Consider the following 18,332-nt stretch of genomic DNA (forward strand, 5'->3'; position numbering starts at 1 on the left):
CATTTCCCCCACTGTCTAGGGCTTAGGACTGTGCAAATCATTGTTAGATCTGCCCTATTTCTTCATACCTTATAGGCTGTGATATGGTTTGGCTGTGTCCCCACTCAAATCTCATCTTGAATTGTAGTTCCCATAATCCCCACATGTCGTGGGAGGGACCCGGTAGGAGGTAATTGAATCATGGGGGCAGTTTCCCCCATGCTATTCTCGTGATAGTAAGTTCTCGTGAGATCTGATGATTTTTTTAAGAGGCTTCCCCCTTCTCTTGGCTCTCATTCTTCTCTTTCCTGCTGCCATGTTAAGAAGGACGTGTTTGCTTCCCCTTTCACCATGACTGTAAGTTTTCTGAGGCCTCCCCAGCCCTGTGGAACTGTGAGTCAGTTAAACCTCTTTCCTTTATAAATTACCCAATCTCTGGCATTTCTTCATAGCAGCATGAGAACAAACTAATATAGGCTGTATCCTCTCTTGATAACCAAAGGGGTTTTATATATTCAGAACTACCAAATATCAACTTGGCAAATTGAAGTATAAATGGGCTTTTCATAGCTGTTAACAATGGGTTTTCACAAGTAGTTGGGAGACATAGCTTTGTGAATAAGTTTTGTTTTGTTTTAATTAAGAAGAAATAGTGACTGGGAGAAAAAAAAAGAAGGGAATATATTCCAGGTGTTTCTAGGGGTGAGGTAATTTGGCCTGCTAATAGTAAAACCCCAAGTTAATCAGAACCCAATTAACTGGCATTAATTGGCACCTCAGTTACACACACATACACATACACATAAAGCAGACAGAGAAAAAGAGAGAGAGAGAAGAGACAGAAGAGAGAAGACGGAAGGGGAAAGGATCTGCCCTTAGTAGAGACAAATGACGACAACAAATGACAACAGCAGCAAAATAACATCAAAACAGCATCTAGCAGCATAGGTTCTGCTCTCAGTAACAGCATCATTTTCAGAAACGAAGCAACTCAAAATCCTGAATCATGAGACAAGATTGAAAGATAAAAGGGCTTAACCAGAAAATTCATTTAACCAGCACATGTCATTTCCCACAAATTATGCTTAAGCCGTGTTATATATCACATCACTATAGTCTTATAAGATTATAGTTACATCATACATCATCACTATATCATATATCACTATACAGTTATATATCACATCACTATGATCTTATAAGATTATAGTGAGCCACTTAGAACTTGTGGGTAGGTATGAATATATAATATTCTTTAAAAAACAACTTTGCAAAGTTATTTAAGGCTTGAATTATGTTATAGCAACAAAACTAACTAGAAATATAAGGGTATTTTTAAAGAGACTCGATCTTCAATATGCAGCTGGAGCAGCAGAGCCTGGTGTGACTTGTTTTCTGCTAAATTGCAGGCTTCTTCAATGATCAGGTTTCAAGTTTCACTGCAGCAACTGACTCAAAGTGATTATTTAGCCTGCAAAAGAGAAAAGAGTATAAAGGGACATGGTTGAAGTACTGAAAATTGCAATTACAGAGGGCACATGAAAATTGATCTGTTCCTCCTTTTTATCTGGTTGAATAATACAGGGACAAGAGAATTTAAAATACATTTTAATATTAACGAGAATACCAGAGATGTATGATTTTATGTGGCATTTTTAAGAGGATATTATTCACAATGGCTAAGGAGGCATGGGGAAAAAGAGTGACAGAAGAGATATATTTTTTACTGAATAATCACACATTTTAACGTTTAATGGCAGAGTCAACAAAATCATGTTTCAGGTGATTAGACCCCAAGAACTTTTGGGCTAACACTGAAGATTCTGCTGGAAGAACACAATGGCTATTACGATAAGTAAGGTTGGAAGCAAATTAGCATGATAGGCAAAGTAGTCCATGTGTCACATAGTGTTCACATAATGATGATGACGATAAGGGTAATAGCTAGTGTTTTTACAGCTACTTCCCCACCATATGTAAGAAAAATTATATGAGTTTCATTTCGTTTTGTTTTCTTTTTTACTTGAATTGCCTTCCCTGGGCTCCTTCCCAGCTCCCACATGCCCAATTCTGCATTTCAAATTTGACCTCTTCTTCAAATACCCTTTTAAAAATGCAGTGTAGTCCAAACAGCCATCTCTGACCTCACTACTAAGAAAGAGTAATCTTCTACTCTGAATCCCTCCTCCATACCGCTCATGCAGCACTAGTCATTTCCTGCCTGGTAATGTGGCTATGTGACATACTCTGTGGTTAGTTTCCCTTACTAGATCTTTGCATATGATTCATGATTTATCTCTGTATTCTCTGCGTTGTCATAAGCTTTTATATAATAAGCAACTAACAAATACTTACAAATAATTATAAATATGTGTTTAATGAATGGAATAGTAGGAATGGAGTTGTATTAATTTCACTGTGTCACATCAGGTTCTCTTTGACCAATGTCTCATCTTTTCCGAGGATAAAGATGCAGTTCTTATGACTTCACGGGCTCAGCATTGCCAGTGTTCAGACAATGTGCAATAGATATGTGCCAGAATCTTTATGTGTGAGTTAATTTTATACATTTTATAAATTTTATAAATTTCATGTATATATGAAATATATATACATGAAGATATATAGATGGAGTCTCGCTCTGTTGCCCAGGCTGGAGTGCAGTGGCATGATCTCGGCTCACCATAACCTCCGTGTCCCAGGTTCAAGTGATTCTCCTGCCTCAGCCTCCTGGGTAGCTGGGACTACTTTGCCTATCATGCTAATTTGCTTCCAACCTTATGTGGTAGCATGCCACCACACCTAGCTAATTTTTGTATTTTTAGTAGAGACGGGGTTTCCACTATATTGGCCAGGTTGGTATCAAAGTCCTGACCTCATGATCCTCCTGACTCAGCCCCCAAAGTGCTGAGATTACAGGTGTGAGCCACCATGCCCGGCCAAATTTCATTATATTTTAATGCCACAGAGGTCTTGCTATTTAGAGGAACCATACATAGGATCCTTCTGAAATATTTAGCTTTTAATTTAAGAGTTTTGTAAGTTGTAATTTTAATACACAGTGTTTTTTATATTTGTATTTTTTAAATTTATTTTTCTTTTCTTTTTTTTTTTTTTAAGATGGAGCCTCACTCTGTCACCAGGCTGGAGTGCAGCGGTGTGATCTCGGCTCACTGCAACTTCTGCCTGTCAGGTTCAAGCAATTCTCCTTGCCTCAGCATCCCAAGTAGCTGGGATTACAGGCGCCCACCACCATGCCCAGCTAATTTTTGGATTTTTTAGTAGAGACGGGGTTTCACCATGTTGGCCAGGCTGGTCTTGAACACCTGACCTCAGATGATCCGCCCACCTCAGCTTCCCAAAATGCTGGGATTACGGGTGCAAGCTACCTCGCCTGGCCCGAAAAATTTCTATACACTAAAAGTCACTCATTTTAGCACATGATACCATGCGTTTTGACAAATGCATAGAGTCATATAATCAAGAAACAGAAAGTGCCATCACTCAAAAAATTATCTCATACTGTCCTTTTGTTAGCTTGTCCTTTGCCCCGACCCCTGGCAACCACCTATCTGCCCTATGTCCCTATAGTTTTGCTTTTTCAGAATGTCATATAAATGAAATTAGAAAGCATATAGCCTTTGAGTCTGGCTTCTTTCACTTAATATAATGCATTTGAGATTTGTTCATATTGTTGTAATATGTATCAATAGTTCATTTATTTTCATTGTTGAGTAGTATTCCATAGTATGGAGGTATTCATACTATGAAATATCAAAGGAATATCCTACAGTTGAAGGATATTTGGATTGTTTCCAGGTTCTGGCTATTATGAATAAATCTACTGTAAATATTCATGTACAGATTTTTGTATGAACATATACTTTCATTTTTCTTTGGTAAATATCTAGGAGTAGGATTATTGGCCATGTGGTATGTGTTTAACTTCATGAAAACTGTCAACTGTTTTCCAAAGTGGCTGTACCATTTTGCATTCCCATCAACAATGTATGAAAATTGCTGTACACCATTACCAGCACTTGGTAGTATATGTGTTGTTTTATAAAAGCCATTCAATGAGTATATAGTAGTATCTCGTTGTGGTTTTAATTTGTTTTTCTCTAATTACAAAAAGTATTGTACATCTTTTCATGTACTTATTTTGCTATCTATATATCTTCTTTGATGAAATATCTGTTGAAATATTTTGTCCATTTAAGAAATTGGGTGTTTTTTATGGTTTGATTTTATTTACATACTTTAAAAAATCAAATAGTTAATTTTGTAGAAAAATTAGAAAATTTACATAAGAAAAAAAGAGAATTTAAATAACGCATGAATCCACAACTAAGAGATAACTAGTTTAACATTTTGGTATATGTACTTTCAGACTACTTTTTGATGCAGATGTACATGTTACAGACATCTAACCTGAATTTCCTTGGCTGCATCAGCCTAAATGTTCTGGCTGAACAGTGGACGGTCAGACTTATTTCTATACCTTGCTCACAAAATGCAACTTAAGATGGGAGAATTTAGTTTCTTCTATGGAGAAACTAAGTTCCTTTCCTTTCTCGTACTGACATTTGGTAGTTGGCCAATGAAAAGACTGATGTACCAACCGATCCCCATAAGTGAAACCCACCATTTGAGCTGTCCTCCTCACTCCAGCAAGGCCTTCCAATATATCTTTTTAGTTTATTTCTGTCATGTAAACACACATGCAAAAAGAACAAAAACCCAAGAATCACCAGATAATTGGGAAAAGCTCACAATAGCAAAGGTAACAAACCAACCAAAAAGGAACTCAGAGGAAACCATGATGCAGGGAACTAAAGAAAATTATTTTTAAAAAGCATTTGGGAATTTAAAATACAATCACTGAATTTCAAAGCAGAAAAGAAGAGCATGAGAACATTGATGACGTCTCCCAGAAAGTCAAACAAGGAGACAAAGAGATGGAACACTGGAGAAAAAAGGTAAGAGACTTAAAGAATCAACCAGAAATTCTATTGTTTAGCCAGTAAGAGATCCAGAGAGTATCAAACAACAATGAAGAAGAAAAAAACTACAGCACTGGGAATAAAACCATCAAAGCTTCCAAAGAGAGGAAAAAGGATCAGATCAAAAGAAAGGAGAAACAATAACTTCATGCTTCTCAACATTGTCACTGAATTCTAGAAAGCAAAGGGCTATTATCTTCAATATGCTGAAGAGAAATTAGGTTTAGCTAAGAATTTTAGATCCAACCAAACCACCAATAAAGTATGAGGATAGAGTAAAGACATTTTGGCCGGGTGTGGTGGCTCATGTCTGTAATCCCAGGACTTTGGAAGGCCAAGGCAGGTGAATGGCTTGAGCTCAGCATTTCGAGACCAACCTGGGCAACATGACAAAACCATGTCTTTACAAATACAAAAAAAAAAAAAAAATTAGCTAGGCATGGAGGGTCACGCACCTGAAGTCCCAGCTACACTGGAGACTGAGGTGGGAGGATCACCTGAGCCTGGGAGATGGGCGCTGCAATGAGCCACAATCATGCCACTGCACTCCAGTCTGGCAACAGCATAAGACCCTGTCTCAAAAAAAGACATTTTCAGAGATTCAAGGACTCAGAATTTTACCTATATGTACCTTTTCTTAGGAAATTCTATTTCAGGAATACTGGAGAGAGAGTAAACTGAGAAAGAAAAAGTAGTCCAGGAAATGAGAGAGCTAACACAGGATAGTGAGGAGAAGTCCAAGAATGACAACTATGCCCCAAGTCTATGGAGCAGTCAGTCCTGATTAGATGAGGAGTTAGAGGGATATGAGAGGAAGGTCTTGAGAAAAAAATGGAACTGCTAGGTTGTTGGATGTTTTTATGTTTGGAGATTTGGAGAAAAATATTGCTATCCCTTTGATATTTAGAAATCTTTACATAGTCATAATTATGTAAATACTTATTACCAAATTAATCAAAACACTTTTGCCCTATGAAAACAAGGTTTTGTTTTTACCAAAAAGTCCTGCCTTATGACATTTAAAGATTATGAAAAAGCTATAGTGAGAGGAAGTGGGGAAAGGAAGTGGAGACTGAGTAAGAGAGTGAAATCCTCAACTACTTTAACAGGATATCTGTAGACAATGTCTTAAGTTGATAAATCAAGAAAAAGCCTGAATGAGCAAATTATTTAAACACGAGTAAGTAGTAGATGAAATGACTAAAACGTTCTTGAAAGTGGTAGATTGGAGAGCAGTATGGGTAAGAAATGGAGCCGAGGTACACTGCTTTCCCATCTAAATCTTCTAGAGTATTAATTTTAAAAATACCATGTGCACACAGGACACGATGGTGCATGCCTGTTTTCCCAGCTGCTGGAGAGGCTGGAGCTAGTTGGGAGGATTTCTTGAGCCCAGGAGTTTGAAGCTAGCCTGAGCAACTTAGCCAGACCTTGTCTCTAAAAACAATAGCAACAAAACAGAACAAAAAACCCAACCATGTGCATATATTACTTTGATTAAAAAATTATTTTAAGCATATCTGCATATACTTTTCAGACAGAGTTGGAATTGCTGGATCACAAGACCTAACGCTTTTTAAAAGTTTTTGCTATCTACTGTAAAATTGTCTTCTAAAAGTTGTAATCCCTTGCACTCCCACCAGCAGTATATGACAGTACCCATTTCTCTGCATCTTTGCTAATCTAGGTTATTTTTTAAAATCTTTGGCCAGGCACGGTGGCTCACGCCTGTAATCCCAGCATTTTCGGAGGCTGAGGTGGGCGGATCACAAGGTCAGGAATTTGAGACCACCCTGGCCAATATGCTGAAACCTCGTCTCTACTAAAAGTACAAAATTAGCTAGGTGTGGTGACGGGTGCCCATAGTTCCAGCTACTCAGGAGGCTGAGGCAGGAGAATCACTTGAAACGGGGAGGCAGAGATTGCAGTGAGCCGAGATCATGCCACTGTACCCCAGCCTGGGTGACAGAGCAAGACTCCGTCTCAAAAAAAAAAAAAAAAAAAAAAAAAAAAAAAAATCGGCCGGGCGCGGTGGCTCAAACCTGTAATCCCAGCACTTTGGGAGGCCGAGACGGGCGGATCACGAGGTCAGGAGATCGAGACCATCCTGGCTAACATGGTGAAACCCCGTCTCTACTAAAAAATACAAAAAACTAGCTGGGCGAGGTGGCGGGCGCCTGTAGTCCCAGCTACTCGGGAGGCTGAGCCAGGAGAATGGCGTGAACCCGGGAGGCGGAGCTTGCAGTGAGCTGAGATCCGGCCACTGCACTCCAGCCCCGGCGACAGAGTGAGACTCCGTCCGAGACGGGTGGATCACGAGGTCAGGAGATCGAGACCATCCTGGCTAACACCGTGAAACCCCGTCTCTACTAAAAAACACAAAAAACTAGCCGGGCGAGGTGGCGGGCGCCTGTAGTCCCAGCTACTCGGGAGGCTGAGGCAGGAGAACGGCCTAAAACCCAGGAGGCGGAGCTTGCAGTGAGCTGAGATCCGGCCACTGCACTCCAGCCTGGGCGGCAGAGCGAGACTCCGTCTCAAAAAAAAATAAATAAATAAAATAAAAATCTTTGCCAGTTGGTCAGGCAAAAAAAGTCTCTCACCACTATTTGAAGTGTGTTTTCTTTATGAGTAGGTCCTACTTGTAGCTAAGGCTAAGTGGCATTCTGTTTCCTTCCTTTTGAGTTCCTGGATTAATACTTCATGAAATTATAAATCTTCTATATAAATATATGTATTAACATCTAGATTCTGGACCTAGAGGGAATTAAAAAATTGTCTTCATTGCGCAGTAACAGAAAAACTGAATTATTAACTGCTTGCCCGAACAAGTGTGTATGACTTCCTTATTTCTATTAATGCCCTAGTAACGTTTGACCCTTTCATCCATATTCAGTCAACAAATTAATTAGACTCTACTTAGGCTTTCATATCTGTTGTTTCCTTTCTATTCTTACTCTTACCATTAAAATGTGGCTGTTGCTTTCAGGAGAATTTCGATAGATATTTCCAAAGTACTTTTCCAAGGGGTTTTATATGAACTTATATTTCCACCAATAGTGTAGAAGAATATGTCTTCGAACTATCAACAACAGTTGGGAGTAACAAATTTTTTATCATTATCAATCTAATAGGTGAAAATGGATAGCACTTCATTGTTATTTTGATTTGTATTGCTTATGTATGTAGGTAGAATACATTTCTGCCTAAAGCTCATTAGTTAGCATTAAGGGTCATATGGACAAGCTCAGTGCCAGGGGGTTAGCAATGCCGACATTTCACTTTGTAGCCTTTACAACGGAAGACAGGGAGGAAGGGAACTGGAATGGATGCTAAAGCCATCAACATTTTTTTCATTTATGATTTTTGGGTTTTATGTCCTTCTCTACACTGACTAAAATTGTACCTGTTGTTTTTTTGTAGCTTTTTATTATAAAAACATTCTTCTAATACACAAAAGTAGAGAGAATAGAACAGTGAACTTTCATGTAACTATCACACAGCTTAAAAAAGTATTAGCAGTCTATATTTTTGTTTCATCTATCCCATGCCTAATTATTTTTCTGAAGTTTTCTAAGAAAATCTAAAGTATCATACCATTTTATTCATTAATACTTTAATATGTTTCTCTAACAGGCAAGGACATTTTATTGATGTGTAATATATACATTAAAATATATGGCTCAGCCAGATGCATGTAATCCTAGCACTTTGGGAGGCCTAGGTGGGAGGATCCCTTGAGTTCCAGGAGTTTGAGGCTACAGTGAGCCATGATTGCATCACTGCACTCCAGCCTGGGTAACAGAGTAAGACCCTGTCTAAAAATATATCTATATTGCTCAAATAATTTTCTTTCTTTTTTTTTTTTTTGAGACAGAGTCTTGCTCTGTCACCCAGGCTGGAGTGCAGTGGCCGGATCTCAGCTCACTGCAAGCTCCGCCTCCCGGGTTTATGCCATTCTCCTGCCTCAGCCTCCCGAGTAGCTGGGACTACAGGCGCCTGCCACCTTGCCCGGCTAGTTTTTTGTATTTTTTTTAGTAGAGACGGGTTTTCACCGTGTTAGCCAGGATGGTCTCGATCTCCTGACCTCGTGATCCGCCCATCTCGGCCTCCCAAAGCGCAGGGATTACAGGCTTGAGCCACCGCACCCGGCCTCAAATAATTTTCACAAAATGAAAACACTCATATAACCACATCCCATATTAAGAAATAGAATATTTCCACACTCTAGCAGCCCCCTTTTCATCTTTTCGCAGTCACTACTCAAAGTTAAGCACTGTCTTGACTTCTATCAGCTTGAATCAGTTTTTCCTATTTTTGAACTTTATATACATAGAATTGCATTACAAACTTTACATATATAAATGGTATCACATTGTTTGGTGTTTGGCTCACTTTACTCAACACTATGTTTGTCAGACTTAGCTGTGTTGTCATGTGTAGCAGTAGTTTGTTCATACATACCGTATTTACTATACTCTAGTATGTAGATTATCTACATGCTATGAAGACTTTCTAGAGTATTTCATTGTATGAATATACCATAGATTTTAACTCTACTGTTGATTTTAACTCTACTGTTGATTTCATTGTATGAATATACCATAGATTTTAACTCTACTGTTGATATGTATTTGGGTTGTTTTCTATTTTGGGCCATTGAAAATAGTGCTGCAGCCAGGCACGGTGGCTCACACCTGTAATCCCAACACTTTGGGAGGCCAAGGCGGGAGGATCACGAGGTCAGTAGTCCGCGACCAGCTTGACCAACATGGTGAAACCCCATCTCTACTAATTAGCAGGGTGTGGTGGTGCATGCCTGTAATCCCAGCTACTCAGGAGGCTAAGACAGGAGAATGACTTGAACCTGGGAGGCGGAGGAGATTGAGCCATTGCACTCCAGCCTGGGCATCTCAAGAAAAAAAAAAAAAGAAAATAATACTGCTGTGATCATTCTTAAACAAGTATTTTGCTGCACATATGTCTGCATTTCTGTCACAGGAGTTGCACCACCGGATCATGGGTATTCCTATAGTCAGCGTTAGTAGATTCTTTCAGTTTTCTAAAATGGTTATACGAAGTTACATTCCCACAAACAGTGTATGTGAGTTAACAGTTGTTAACAATTGTACCGCATCATTATTAACACTTGGCATTGTCAGTTGAGAGATAGACTCCGAGGAGATTATCATGTAGAAAACGTATTAGGGGTTGCTCTTGGGATTAACGCCTGTGGATGGAGCAGAGGCAAAGTTGGACAGAGGCAGAAGTTGGGCTGTGGTGCAGTTTCAACTAATGCTTCAGCTGACCCCATAGAGAGCCCTTTTTTTTGTTTGTTTTTTGAGACAGGGTCTCACTCTGTCATCCAGGCTGCAGTGCAGTGGTGCAATCACGGCTCACTGCAGCCTCGACTTCCCAAGAGCCCATGCTTTTAAGACCTTTCATAGCCTACTCTCTGCCACGATGGTACACTGTTTATTTTTATTTATTATTATTATTATTGAAAGGGAGTCTTGCTCTGTGACCCAGGCTGAAGTGCGGTGGCATGATCTTAGCTCACTGCAACCTCTGTCACCTGGGTTCAATCAATTCTCCTGCCTCAGCCTCCCAAGCAGTTGAGATTACAAGTGCCTGCCACCACACCTGGCTAATTTTTGTATTCCAGTAGAGACGGGGTTTCACCATGTTGGTCAGGCTGGTCTCGAAATCCTGACCTCAAATGATCTGCCTGCCTTGGCCTCCCAAAGTGCTGGGATTACAGATGTGAGCCACCATGCCCAGCCATGGTACACTGTATCTAACATATTAGCACTAGATGCTGATGAAGAAAGCTGGCTGAAGTCAACCAGCTGAGTCATTTTGACTTCTAGTTGTTTAGTACCTCCTTGGTGGTAGATGGTGCTTGCTGGTAGGCATTACCATGTAAACTTCATGCCCACTTTGGGCCTATTCACATATACTCATCCTTCCCCAGACTTTCTTGTTCCTGATCTGCCAAGCTTTCTCTTCCAGGTCCTGAAGAGCTTTGTTTTAGAAATCAGATAGTCCATTATTTGCTAGGATGGTTTAAATAAAAGAAGCTTGTTTTATTTAACAAATATATTCTATATATTTGTTATATAGAATATATATTATATATTTGTTATATATTCTCTATATATTATATATAGAGAATATATATAGAATATATTCTCCAGAATATATTTGACTTTTTTTTTTTTTTTTGAGACAGAGTTTCACTCTTGTTGCCCAAGCTGGTGTGCAATGGTGCGATCTCAGTTCACTGCAACCTCCGCCTCCTGGGTTCCAGCGATTCTCCTGCCTCAGCTTCCCAAAGTGCTGGGATTACAGGCATGAGCTCTTTAGTAATCTGTATCAAGACGTTGTTTTTTTACACCCGAATTGTTTTAATGTTTGTTTTACCCCCTATTTACGCCCAGCCGATATTTCACTTTTTTAAAGCTGGGCTCTACTATAAAGAATGTTTTCAAAAGAACCAGCCAAATTAAAATTATTGAAGGTTTTTTGCTATCTTTGGATAGCATGTTTTAATATTCACAGTGAACTATCTTTTCTACTAAAGCCCTTAGACAACTGGCAGTAGCAATTTTCACTGTCTAGAAGGCAGCTTCTCCAACCTGATGTGCATAAGAAGCACCTGGAGCACTTGTTGAAATGCAGATTAAGATTCAGTTGCTCTGGGCTGAAGCCTAAGACTGTGCATTTCGGTTAGACTGGTGCAAAAGTAATTGAGGTTTTTGCCATTACTTTTGGTGGCAAAAACCACAATAGCTTTTGCATCAACCTAATAACAAGCTCCCAGGTGATGCTGGCGCAGCTGGTCTGTGGACCGCACTTTGAATGGCCAAGTTCTGTGGCTTCTTGTCCTTCCCTGCTAGCTGGAAATTCACCTTATAACAAATTCTAACCCACTTTGGTCCTTTGGGCTAAAACTGATCCAAACCTTAAGATGTTCAAATTGGAGTGGTTAACTGATCCCATTACATGTTCTGCCCTGCAAGTTAGAATGCAGACTTAAATGAAAAATTAAACTATAGTCAAGTTTAGATTTTAAAAACAATTGAGGCTGGGCATGATGGCTCACGCCTGTAATCCCAGCACTTTGGGAGGCCAAGGCGAGTGGATCACCTGAGGTCAGGAGTTCAAGACCAGCCTGGCCAATATGGTGAAACCTGTCTCTACTAAAAATACAAAAATTAGCCGGGCATGGTGGCAGTCGCCTGTAATCCCAGCTACTTGGGAGACTGAGGCAGGACAATCGCTTGACTATGGGAGGTAGAGGTTGCAGTGAGCCGAGATCGCGCCACTGCACTCTAGCCTGGGAGACAAGAGCGAAACTCTGTCTCAAAAAAAAAAAAAAATTGAAAATGTGACCCACACTCTCCATATTCGTTCAAACTCTCTATGTCCTTTGATTTAAGCAGTATTCTTGTCATACCTTAATCTCTTCTTAATAAATAAGATTTAAAAAGATATATCAATGGAAATGACGTGTTAAACAACTTATCTGTTGACATAGCAAATAAGTAGTATTCTTTTAGAAAGCTATTTAGTAATCTGTATCAAGACATTGTTTTTTTACACCAGAATTGTTTTAATGTTTGTTTTACCCCATATTCTCATTATTATACAAAATTATAATATTTGCTGAGCATTGCCACATGCTCTTCACTGTAATGGATTGTAGATCAACTTGCAGTAAGGAGAAAAGCACTTTCCAGAAAGATATTTATTTCAGTATGAGCTAAAATGAAAAACATAGGAAACTAAATCTTCAACAATTGGGTAAATTTTTGTATAACAACTCAAAGGAATAATTCAAGACATTAAAAATGTGTAAATTATAAAACTGTGTGTTAAATGAACGTGAATAAAAAACCGTAGAAGCAAAAAAATGAAATAAAAGTTAAAGAGGTAGAATTTTAAATAAAATATTGCCTTAAAAGTTATTTGAGGCTGGGCACAGTGCTCACGCCTGTAATCCCAACACTTTGGGAGGCTGAGGCGGGCGGATCACGAGGTCAGGAGTTTGAGACCAGCCTGGCTAACACAGTGAAACCCTGTCTCTAATAAAAATACAAAAATTAGCCATGTGTAGTGGTGGGCAGCTGTAATCCCAGCTACTCGGAGGCTGAGGCAGGAGAATAGCTTGAAACTGGAAGGCAGAGGTTGCAGTGAGCCGCAATCACACCATTGCACTCCAGCCTGGGCGACAGGAGGGAGATTCCATCTCAAAAAAAAAAAAAAAAAAGTTACTTGAAACACTATACACACACACACAAATGTGTAGAAGGATCAGATAATGCAAGACTTCATTTCATTTCTTTGGCTATTGAGGCAATTTTTAAAAAGACTTCTCTTCCACCAACAAAAATATTCTTGTCCTTTCCTGCTTTCATAGCCTACCTCTTCCTGTCTGTGAATACAGGTAGGAGATGTTGGAGTGGCAATCTGGGGCTCTCCTGTGGTTTACAGTGAAGAAAATAACTCAGTTTCATCAAGAGGCTGGCAAGCGTTTTGCAGATATTTTACAATTGCATCAACCATAACAATGCCATAGATTCTACAAGGCTAAAAATCAGGCAGCAAGGCATTTGTGTTTCAGCTATTTTTGCTTAGAAGTTATTAGTGTTTGGTCTTATTTTTCTTATATTGTAAACTTTTTGGATATGGGATATTTAGTTATAAATGTCAGGTTGTTTATATTTGAGCTTACTCAACATTGGAATCCCTAAGGAATTCTTGAAGTTTGGTAAATTCCCAGATACAAAGGCACAATTTAGGGAGAGAGGTTTAGTACTCTTAAAAATTGGGGGGCGGGGGGAGGCACGGTGGCTCACACCTGTAATCCCAGCACTTTGGGAGGCCAAGGCAGGTGGATCACGAGGTCAGGAGATCGAGACCATCCTGGCTAACACGGTGAAACCCTATCTCTACTAAAAACAAAAAAATTAGCCGGGTGTGGTGGTGGGCGCCTGTAGTCCCACTACTTGGGAGGCTGAGGCAGGAGAATGGTGTGAATCTGGGAGGCAGAGCTTGCAGTGAGTTAAGATTGTGCCACTGCACTCCAGCCTGGGCAACAAAGCGAGACTCTGTCTCAAAAAAAAAAAAAAAAAGTTGTCGGGGGGACAGGAGACTACAGTAGCTCATGGGTGGTGAATGGTCTCAGGATGGGAATGGAGAATGGAGACAGGGAGGAGGAGGCTCTGGGGCATAAAATGATGGGCCCTACATAGCACCTCATTCTTGCTTTTAGAGGGGAGCGAAAGCCTTTTCCTCCACACTCCTAGGTTTAAAATTTGAGTCTGTGAAACAAACTGACAATACGCAGATTAACAGGAGAAAAGGTATACAAACTTATTGCATGGATGGGGCATCACAAGAAAAAAAAATGAATACTCAAAAAAGTGGTGAGGTTTGGGAGCTCATGCCGTCTTCCTAGGGGAAAGAAGAAGAGGGGTATGGATGACTTAGGGGAGAGTAAATAATTTGGGGGAAAGAATGAGCCCTTAGGGAGATGGAATCGTCTGTAGCAAACTATTACATTCTGTTACAGATGTAATAGAAGTGGTGTCCACTTCTAGTCTTCTGTCCTGTTTTAATAGTCAATCTTCCCTGGTTGATTAACCTACCAGGGAGGGGAATTAATGACGACTGAGTTCCTTTTGGAGGATCTGTCTTTAGGCAGGTAAGCGAGAGTTCAGAGAAAGCCTCTCCCTGCATTTGCTGTCTTTCAAGTGTCTTCAGCTTAAAATAATTAGTATACCAAAGTAGCATATTTTGGGGTGGCATGTCCCAAATGCCTTTGCTTTCGTTTTTCTGAGTTTGGGAAATGTTCTTCCTTTTCTTGGGCACACTGTCCCCACCAAGAAGACAGAACAAACAAACAATTCAAGCTTTTATGCAATGGGATAGACACTGTGCTAGGCCTGCCCCCATCTTTGGCCTCCTGCAAAAATCCCAAGGAGCAACCTGGGATTTTTTCTTTTTTTTTTTTTTTTAACACGGAGTTTCACTCTTGTTGCCCAGACTGGAGTGTGCAATGGCAGGATCTCACCTCACTACAACCTCCACCTCCCGGGTTCAAGCGATTCTCCTGCCTCAGCCTCCCAAGTAGCTGGGACTACAGGTGTGCACCACCACATCTGGCTAATTTTCGTATTTTTAGTAGAGATGGGTTTCTCCATGTTAGCCAAGGTGGTCTCGAATTCCTGACCTCAGATGATCCGCCTGCCTTGGCTTCCCAAAGTGCTGGGATTATAGGCGTGAGCCACTGTGCCCGGCCACAACCTGGGATTTTTGCAGGAAATCAGGAACAAGGCTCAGGAATGCTGTCCCGAAAATGATCAGTTTTTATTCTTCTGAAATCCTTTCACCTCCCTAAGTCTTGCTAGGGGCATGGAGAATACGTAAAGATACACAGAACTAGAAGGATGGAGGAAATAATGAGCCTGTCTTGGGAGATTTCCTAAAGGTTACTATGAATTAGCTAATTTGTGATACCTTGTTGCTAATTGCTGAAGAGAGGCTGCTCTTGTATTCAGAGTTATGGCTATGCCAGTTCCTTCTGGGCACCATTCATATGGATGAGTTTGCCTCTTGTTCTATGTCAGTACCTCCTGGTTTGCCCTCCTCTTTACACTCCTGATACGCAGAGGTGAACGCAAGTGGGGTTGTGCTTTCGTTAATTTTGTATGGGAGGAAGTGGTTGTTCAGTGACCTTGGAAAAGCCCAATGCTGATGTTTTACAGCAGGTGGCAGCCTTTCCCTGGGAGAGAAGACAGAGCTAGTCTGATCTAATGCAAAATTGGTTAGGGTTTTATTGCTTTTCCTTGATAGACGTTTCAAGTGATTATCTGACCCTGAAGTTGAAAATGGCTTTATCACAGAGGGAAGAGAAGCAGAGACCCTAAACCCTGGAAAAGGGAGTGTAACTCACTTCTGGGGCTCAATCCTACAGCTGCTCCCTCTGAGGAAACTGGTGGCTGCCCTCAGGGCATCTGGTCAAGTTCAGACACCACATGGCACCTCTGAGCAAGGGCCCATAGGAAGACACGGGTTGGAGCAGATCAAGAATTACCCTGCTGTATTTTGTGAAGGATGGCATTTGATAGCAGAAGTACCCCCTTTCCATTCCAGATGTGTAAAGCAGCCTTTTAAACTCATCTGCCACCAAATGGTTTTCTTAAGGTTATTAAGTTATTTGCATTCAAATTTGCTAAGTGCTTAATAGAAGGAAAGGCAGACTTGGTGGAGAAGCTTGATGCTGGAAATATATCCAGTTTGTTTCTGAATTCTTTTTTGTTTTTATTTATTTATTTTTTATTTTTTTTGAGACAAGATCTCACTCTGTCACCCAGGCTGCAGTGCAGTGGGATGATCTTGGTTCATTGAAACCTCCGCCCCCTAGGTTCAAGCAATTCTCATGCCTCAGCCTCCCAAGTAACTGGGACTACAGGGGCTCACCACCAAGTCCATGGGAGTTTTTTGTATTTTTATTAGAGATGGGGTTTCACCATGTTGGCCAGGCTGGTCTCAAACTTCTGACCTCAAATAATCCACCCACCTCAGCCTCCCAAAGTGCTGGGATTACAAGTATGAGTCACTGCACCAGGTCTGTTTTGGATTTCTTAATGGTAGGATTGTATGTATCATTTATCAACAAAGTGCTATGTAGAAAACATTATTCAAAACTTAGTGTAAATGAGTAGAGACTGACCAAAGTCCCTATAGATGAATCAACTTTATGCCTAAAGGAAATAGGGGTGTTTAGACAAGGATAGGAGCAGACAGAAATCAAGGAACTAAGTGGAATATTGAAATTAATTAAAATTGAAACTAAAAATTAAGTTCCTAATTTGCGCTAGCCACATTTCAAGAGCTCAATAGCTACATGTGACTCGTGGCTACCATGGTGAACAGCACAGATAATTGACCATTTTTATCACAGAAACTTCTACCAGATAGCAGTGGACTAGAAGAAAAAAACGGAGTATGGCCAAGTGAAAAGGTGAGTAGTTAAGAACAAACCCTCCCTGTAATGCTAATTATTGAAATACTAATTCCTAAGTGTAGCAGGAGTTTCAAATAGAGTATCTCATATAATCCTCATACTAATCCACAATCACAATAACGCTGCTGACATTTGTTGAAACCTTTTTACTACTGCAGGCCAGACACTAAAAACTCTTTTGTAATAACTGTTGGGGCTCAGAAAACAATACCCTAAAACAAAGGCCTCAGAAAGCAACCTCAGAAACAGAAGTTTTTCTTTGACCTTCTCCTGCCTTCCTGTCTTTCAATCCATTCTCCACTGAGGCCAGCCGCAGAAACTAGAATCCCTCTTCCCCAAGGCAGGTCATAGAAACCAGAACCCCTTGCCCCAAAGCTAGTCATAAAACCTACAATTTTACTCTAACTTTCCCTCCACCTTTCTGTATAAAAACTGGCCATGAAGAAATTATCTGACCTCCCTTATTTGACTGGAGGACATAAGACCCTGGTTCCAGAGAGGGTCCTGTCCCACACCCAGAAGGAAGGAATGCATGCTTAGAGAAGCCAAGAAGAATCTAGACAGACAGGCCTTGCTGGGTTTCCCCACTCAGGCCATTAGCATTAGATCTTACCCTTTTTGTCCAGTCGTATTCCTACACAGCTGGCCATACTTTGTTGAACCTAAGCATAGAAATGACAATTTCCCTTGTGTGTTTGGGTCTTCATTCTGAAGGCTCCTGTGTATTCCCATTAAATAAATTTGAATATCTTTTCTCCAATTAATCTACCTTTTTTGAGTTGGTTTTTCAACAAACCTTCTGAGGGCCATGGGGAAAGCTCTCCCTTGGCCCCTGCGTAACTTGCTTGTCTTTTCAAGAACTCAGTCAGGTCGGTACTATTATTGTTCCTATTTAACAAATGAGGAAACTGTAACAGAGAGGGAGTTTAGTAACTTATCCAAGGTTACCTGGCTTGTAAGGAATAACTGGGACTCAAACCCATGTCTTTCTGGGTTGTAATAGAAGGCAAGCAAGGAAAATGCCTAGGATTCTCTATATGTGAGTCAAATTTGCTTTTAAGCCACTTTCCCCTAAGGCAGGCCCACCTCTTAGATTTTCTGTCACATAATTGTCTTTCTGGCTGAAGAAGAAGGCATTATGCCAGTTCTGAGAGAGTAACAATGACCCCCTGTTAGTCAGGATGTGAGCCACTTCCTTCCCCCTAGAGCAGAGTCTGCTGCTGCACAAGGGAAATTGGTTTCTCAGAAGCTCACCTTTGTAGGCACAAGTGTGTTTGGGTGACATTTTTGAAGTAAAATATTCTTGTTTAAGATGAAAA

At 40.4% G+C, this 18,332-nt stretch overlaps 1 long non-coding RNA gene across 1 annotated transcript; it reads left to right on the top strand.

Moving 5' to 3' along the window:
* Nucleotides 1-296: 296 nt before the first annotated feature.
* Nucleotides 297-18,328, top strand: LOC117099727. The gene is made up of 3 exons (XR_004443975.1): nt 297-336; nt 4,877-4,958; nt 16,951-18,328. It is a non-coding gene; the product is annotated as an uncharacterized LOC117099727 (long non-coding RNA).
* The last annotated feature ends 4 nt before the right edge of the window (nt 18,329-18,332 follow it).

The sequence above is a fragment of the Trachypithecus francoisi genome, unplaced genomic scaffold (assembly GCF_009764315.1).
Source record: "Trachypithecus francoisi isolate TF-2019V2 unplaced genomic scaffold, Tfra_2.0 Lachesis_group17, whole genome shotgun sequence".
Taxonomy (NCBI): domain Eukaryota; kingdom Metazoa; phylum Chordata; class Mammalia; order Primates; family Cercopithecidae; genus Trachypithecus; species Trachypithecus francoisi.